This window comes from Ambystoma mexicanum, chromosome 1p (assembly GCF_040938575.1).
Source record: "Ambystoma mexicanum isolate Mex_15411 chromosome 1p, UKY_AmexF1_1, whole genome shotgun sequence".
Classification (NCBI taxonomy): Eukaryota; Metazoa; Chordata; class Amphibia; order Caudata; family Ambystomatidae; genus Ambystoma; species Ambystoma mexicanum.
Genome location: NC_090921.1, coordinates 252,775,896 through 252,783,119, shown reverse-complemented (window position 1 = coordinate 252,783,119; position 7,224 = coordinate 252,775,896). Strand labels below are relative to the sequence as shown.

The following is a 7,224-nucleotide window of genomic DNA, read 5'->3' as shown; positions in this document are numbered from 1 at the left end:
GTCATAAGTGGACACGACATCTTACAAAGACAGGGGTCGGATGGTTTGGTGCTACAGAAAATATGTTAACTGGACATATAATATTAGAAAAATTGTACGTAGATAAATATGTATTTGGATCAAGAATAGATTTGTGTGCAAATTGACCAGGGGTGGATCCTCTGACCCATAAACTACCTCATCACGATGAAACTCCATTTCCTTCGCCCAATCAAGGGAGAGAGGAGAGCTTGGCCAATGATAAGTTGTGAGGGGCAGGCTTAGTTATGCCCACGCACACACCCACTTTCAAAACACATAAAAAGAGACTGCTTGGACAGGCGAGACATTCACTTTCCACTTTCTTGCGACACATTTTGCTGGACCAGACAATATCCAGAAGGTCCATCTCCAGAACCAGAGACCAGACCACTCTACAGTGCCAAGAACTTTTGCCAGAACCAGAGACCAGACCGCTGTGAAGTTCAGAGCAAAGCTGACCCAGAGAGCTGTGACTTCAGAACCACCCGCCAGGAGTCCAGTCCAAACCTGATCAGACCTTGACGGTCTATTTCAAATTTATAGTGTGAATACTCAGCTAGAACTGTGCCAGAACTAATCTCTGAGTTTAAAATAATCTGATTCAAAACATTTGAACCTGTCCAGAACTGCATCATAGGAATTGTGTGTTCATTCTGTCATTTCAAAGCTGTAAAAGTGTCATTTTGTCATTCTGAAGTTTACTTTAATTTAGAAAAACTACCTTCACAAATGTGTCCATATCTTTTGAATGGTAGGTGCTAGGAACGAGATTTAACTTTCATTTGAAAACCAAGATTCTAATAAGCCTAAAACCGACTTTATATTCCTTATAGTTATTCCATAATCGTGCTTGACGCATTCAGAAAAATTGCCGCGAATTGTCATTTTCTGTCAAAATAGCCGCTTTTGCTTGAACTGCTTAAATTTGCTTCAACCTGCTAATCCCTCATTGAGCATCGCAAGTGTGACTTGAATTAATCTTAAATAGCTATCACCTACCCTGAACCGCCTATAGGGAATTAAAAGCATTTTTAGCATATTTTACTTCATTGCCACCACATTTAAAAGGATTTGCCTGCTTTAAAATCATACCTGTTTTCCTCTAGGCTCGCTGGAGGGAACTGGAACTTTGTATTGCATTTGGTTTGTGTTCCTGAAAATTGTGTGCTCTTCATCCATCTCCTTCTATTGCATAGGGGGGGAGTGAATTGTCAAAGAAAAAGTGATCGTATTATCTTTTGTTGAAATCATGTCAAGTTTATTTCTGTGCTGCATTTTTCCCTCATTGCTTTTCCTTGACCATGCAAGTATGTTTGCTACATTATCCTTCCTATACTAACTCCTCATTGATTGTAAAGAAGTGTGCTAGTGTCAGATTATCTATTGTTGATCAACATTATATTCATAAGGGTGCTATCAAATATTAATTTAATGACTTAGTGGGATTGCTGAATTGGAGTCACTTGACAAGAGGAGGGTTTAGGTTTATTCAACTGTGACTGCTTTTGGGACTCCTCAGCTTTCTGAGAGGGTCCCTTTTCTTTGTCCGTGTCCTTCCCACTGGAGTCCTTAGGGGACACCCGGTGGGAGACCCACTTGTCAGCCTACCTAGCCAGCTTAAAGGGATCCAAAATGTTCTGGTCAGCAACATACTGACGCAGCTCTGGTGAACAGGCTTCCGAAGAATGCTCAAAAAACAACAGGTGGGACAACTCAACAAAAGGTTTCACCTTGTAACCATCAATCCACCCCATCATATTCATGTGTGCAGCACTCACCCAGTCAACCCAAGACACATTCTCTTTTTTCTCAAAATCCCTGAACCTTTTAAGGTATTGGGTAGGCGTCTTGCCAAACTTGGCAATCAAAGCAGATTTCATACACTCATACTGACCCCTTTCTTCCACACTCAGCTTCAGAATACAGTCATATCCAGTTTGAGGCACTCTGCTTAGCAAACACTTAGCCCAATCTCTTTTATCAACATCATGAATTGCACAAGCCATTTCAAACGCTTCAATCCATTGGAGAATATCAGAACCCTCCGAAAACACACCAACCAAATCCTTCATAAATTTAGTTGCTGGGGACCGGACACTCATGCTGGGTTTCGCTGAAGTCTCCACTCAAGCTTTCTCTAGCTGGATTCTCTGACATTCAGTGTCCTTGTCTTTGAGTTCAAGATCCCTATTCTTGAGTTCCACTTGTTGAGCCAACTCCTCCTTCTTAAACTCAGCATCTATTTCCAACATGCGATATTCAAAGGCCATAACTCAAGCTCCAAAGTATTGCTGGGATTTGGAACAGAGGCAGCAGGAATGGCGGCATTCCCAGAAACAGATTCAGTAGAAACCCCAGGGGCAGAGTCCTCATTGGTTGCATTCCCCCCTCATCAAGAGTTTCACCATCGGTCTGGTAGTCCACCAGGGCAGCTATCAGCTCAGCCCTAGACTTATCCACAAAGTCTAACTCCCTGGCTTCACAAGCACTCTGGAGAGCCTCTAAACTCATCCGAGTCAATTTACCATTCGCAATAGAGTCCATTGCTTGTAATGAAGTTATTTTGTATACACCCAAACCTTAATCTAATAAAGTGCAGATATTTTGTAAGTGGCACCGTTATACACTGATTCTTAAAACCATAAGCATCCCACCACTGCCACCAGTGTAAAGACTGGTAGGGGGTGTCTGTACTTCCGCTCTCTATATGGTAGAGGAGAGGCACAGAGGACCCCAGCCAAGATTCTCTATTATTGGTATATGTTCGAGCAATCAAGGCCTAGCTTCTCAGGAGGTGTTGCAGGCTGGTTCTTAAGTACAGTGTAGTCCCCGAACCCCCACAAAGGATTGTCCACACACTGTATTACTGAAAACACAGTCTTTATATAATTAATATTCAAGGGTCTGTACACGATCACAATAACGCACTTTGTACTCGGAAGTCAATAATGATAAATATATACAATTCTAAAGTGGTACCACTAAGGTTATCAAATCTCATTAAAGTGCATCAACTGTACGGTTAAAATGTCACACAGATTAATAACTAGGAAACCAGCAATAGAGATAGGAAGGAACGCAAGATGGTTGAAACAGTAGGCAGAATGCTGACCCCTACCACGAGGCACAGTTCTGTGTGGAGATCCCCCCACCTGGGCAACCTGTAAATAAAGATATATAGCACAAGCCCAGTCCATATGTTCAATAGTCTCACTTCCTCCTATTAAGGTTTTACCCTCCCAATGTACCTGGTGGAGTAGAAGTCTCTGACGATGCGTCGGCCGATCCTTCTTGAGTGACTCCCTTTCAGGCAGGAGCCACGGATCGTCGAGAGGTGTTGAGGACCTCGGCGTTCGGTGTCGGGGAATCGACGGCTCTTCTTGAGTGCCCTCCCTTTAAGGCAGGAGTCACGGGTCGTCAAACGTCCGAAGGTGGACAGGTTGAACTACGGCAGTGAAGTGGCAGCTGCGTTCCTTGCGGTGCTCGTCGACGACAGAGCGTTGGCATCCTGCAAGGAAGAGGCGTGCGGGGCACCTCGGTGAAGATAGTTCTGGACCGCAAAGAGATGAAGAACTGTGGTCCAGCAAGTGCTTCGAGTCGTTGGTGTCTCTGTGGTCCTTAGGTGGCGGGAAACCCACCGGTGGATGCTCCTCAGCGTGTCGACGGTCGGGCCTTCTCCAGCGGGAGACAAGCGGATGACGTTGCAGGCTAGAGCGTCCGATGATCAATTGAAGTTCTTAGGCAAACGGGAGCACGGCGGCTCCGGTCGGCGACGGCGGTCGTCGACAGTGGCGGACAACAGTCCGAGTGCTTTTCCTTGGAGTTCCGCAGCAGTCCCCGTATCGGGTCGGCAGCCTGTCAAAGGTCTGTCTACCAGGGAGCGTTGGCAAAGATCAGCTGTGGACGATGGTCCCTCGTAGCTCGGGAAGAGGGTGCCTTACCAGGTCCTCTCTGGGTCAGTCCTTGGAGGCACAGCAGCTTTCAGATTGTGAAGGAGAGCAACAGCAATTCTTCTCGTCCGGCAGGGCTTCAAGGTCAAGCGTCAGTTACTCCAGTTACTCGTCGTAGTGGACTTTAGCTTCTGAACACGATTCCTAGCAGTGAGAGTGTCCCCAGATATACTGTTGATCTCCCATTCATTCCGCTGGGTCACACTCAAGCATCCAATCACGACTAAGGGCATTCATGCAGGCAGGCAGCCAATCAGGCACACGAGGTATTCAGGCCATTCACTTCTCTCCAGACACTCACACAAGTTATGTGCATTGGGACAAGTACCGAGCCATTCAACACTCCAAGCTGCATTCATACCGGCTTCGGGCAGGGTTGTCTCAGTCATTGTGTCAACCACCAGATACTAGACACCCACAACACAGAATGCATATTCGTCACACACTCTATTCACCCAGGTCCCACCCCCAGAATGTACCCACAACATACATCACTGGGAAGGCTCCAGCTAGTCTGGCCGGGCCTTCACAACAACACCATATATGGCATTTCCACCCAACAGCCAGTCAGGGGGAAGGGACAGAGTCAGGGCTTCCCAGGACTTTGCGAAAACAAGGTAATGGGTAATAGAAAGCAAGTGGCCGCAGGGGCCATCTTGTTTTCCATCAGGAATCAACTGATCTCAATGGCAGGGCCGGGGTATCCCAAAATGGAGGATACTCTGCGCACCTGTCAATTTCAGCATGGAGCTGCCACCAGCCCATACCCTGCTCTGTGGGCCACCCACAGGTGCCCAAAAACATACACTCGGGGCACAGGGTTGTACCCCCACCCATGGGTGCCACAAGGGTATGCCACGGGTCCGTTCACCAAACCAAAAGAGAGAGAGCTGCACCGCCAGGAGTCCCACATGAACTCCTGCGCGGAAAACATGACAGAACACACGATAAAAAGCAGTAAAGGACAAGGATACGGAGGCCCTGTCCCTCCTATGCATTTCCAGCATCACAAACCTAAGCATCAACTTGAAGACACGTACCTGGTGCATAAAGTCTGCCTGACCTCAGCCCAAGGTGTCTCAGGAGAGTGTTCCCTTAGTATATTACATACAATACAGGTTACTTTATGGCATGACCAGTTAGACAAATTCATGCGATACGCCATGGCTATGTTATGTCCACTAGTCATCAGTTTGGTGTTCAGCTTTTTTCCACCTACTGGCTGGGCGACCACATTGACTCCCAAAGGCGGCTCAGGCAGATACAATGTGTGGTGGTTACAGGAAGTTCATCTGAGCGCTAAAGACCCACCTGAGGACCTCAACTGATTACCTACATCGTACAGTGACCCTCCCGCCTTTGGGTACTTTATTCATGCAACCTTCAGCGCTTGGAAGCTTCCAGCCAACTGCACGTGCGCTATATAGCACACTAAAGATGGATAATAATGGTTCTTTTCTATTCGTCCCTCGTCTCTTCATAGCCCTTCCCGCTCCAGAGTCGTCATGTCTATTCTCCGCTCCTGTTTCAATGGTTTTGCTAATCTCTCCCCTGCTCAAATCCCCAAATCTCTCTGTCTCTTCAGACCCTTCCGTCCCTCGGCACAGTCCTGAATCTCTCTTCTCCAGTACCCTTCCTCTCTCCCATTCCTTCATCTGTTTCCCATTTCTATCCTTCTCTTGGAGTCTCACATTGCCTTCAGTCTCCTACAGCCAGTCCTATTTCTCCACCCCCTGCCACTCCCCACTCTCACTATCTCATCCCCTTGTCTCTCCATCTCTTCTTGTCGGGTCCCTCCATTCTTCTTCCTGTCGCCCCTCGCACTGCCCGCCACTCCCTCTCCGGCATCCAGTCTCCCCTCCTTCTCAGGTCTCCATCCCCTTCTCCCAGCCTGTGCTCCTCAGACAGCAGGGCTCTCTCTGTACCATTCCCCTGATCGCCACAGCAGCGCCCCCACCTCCCCCCCAGCACGCCCCCCTCCGTGCCTCTTACTCTTAATGGGGAGAGTGCTGCAGGGAGGGAGCTCGCGAGATCTGCAGGGCTGGGGGAGGGGGGGCAGAGCCCTGAGCAGCAGCAGCAGCTGAGGAGGCAGGAGACAGATCAGAGCCAGAGTCACCGGAGGAGCTGACAGCAGAGGGAGAGAGAGAGAGGGCAGCACTGCCAGGTGAGGCTCGCACACTGCAGAGGGCGACAGTGGCCACTGTCGCGGGACACTGCAAGGACCGCTGAGGTCCCCGAAGGCGGCACTCATAAGGGGCGATTCTGGGCACTGCAAGGGGTGACGGGGTGCTGAAGTTGATGGTAGGGTCAATGTCTGAAGGATACAGTGGCATTGCAGTGGACAGGCACACTGCAGGGGCATGGACACTGTAGGGGGAAATGGATATTGCTAGTGGTGATAGGGGGCGCTGCAGGGAGACAGGGGGCACTGCCAAGTGAACCCCGAGTACTTCAAATTCAGGGCGGGGGGGGGGCTGCAGGATGGGCTGGCAGGGAGGGCACCAAAGAGAGACAGGAAGCAGGGCGTGGAGTGGGGAGAGAGAGACCGTCCGCCGAAACTTGGGGCCTTCAGGGCAGATATGGCACACTGCACAGTGACCAGAGATAGTGCGTGGGGTGAAGGGACACTGCATTGGCCACTTAAATGGCATAGGCGCTGCAAGAGGCAGTCAATAAGGGGCTCGGGGCATTGCACCTGACAAGGGGAATGGACACTGCAGGTGGTATTGTCCAGATTGCGTTTGCGAATCCTCGATGGCCCGAGGGAGAGGGGAAACCTCTTGAGTAACGAAGCGGACAGGGGACTCCTGCGGGCGTGTTGCGGGGTCTTTGAAGCCCTACGGTGCATGCTATATCGGGACGCTGTGCCAGGGAGACCCGGGGGGCGCACTGCAGAGAAGTGACATAGTCGGGCGCCGAGGCCGGGGCTATTAGTGATTGGTAATTAACGGGGAAGGCACAGAGAGTGAAGGAACTGTGTTCGGGTACGAGGTATGCAGCACTAAAGGTGGGGCACTGACTGAGGGCGAAGGAATTCTGCTCGGATATTAGGATTGCATCACTGAAGGTGGGGCACTGAGGGTGAAGGAATTCTGCCTGGGTACTAGGTTTGCATCACTGATGGCGGGGCACTGAGGGTGAAGAGGTTCTGCTCGAGTTCTAGGTTTGCGTCACTGAAGGTGGGGCACTGAGGGTGAAGGAATTCTGCTCGGGTACTAGGTTTGCATCACTGAAGGTGAGGTACTGGTGGCGC

At 49.6% G+C, this 7,224-nt stretch overlaps 1 protein-coding gene across 1 annotated transcript in view; it reads left to right on the top strand.

The window, feature by feature from the left end:
* Window positions 1–5,787: 5,787 nt before the first annotated feature.
* Window positions 5,788–7,224, top strand: part of ACHE (acetylcholinesterase (Yt blood group)) — a 329,114-nt gene continuing 327,677 nt past the window's right edge. The window contains exon 1 of the mRNA XM_069646530.1: window positions 5,788–6,135. The gene's annotated coding sequence lies outside the window, so the exon portion shown is untranslated. The remainder of the gene's footprint in view (window positions 6,136–7,224) is intronic.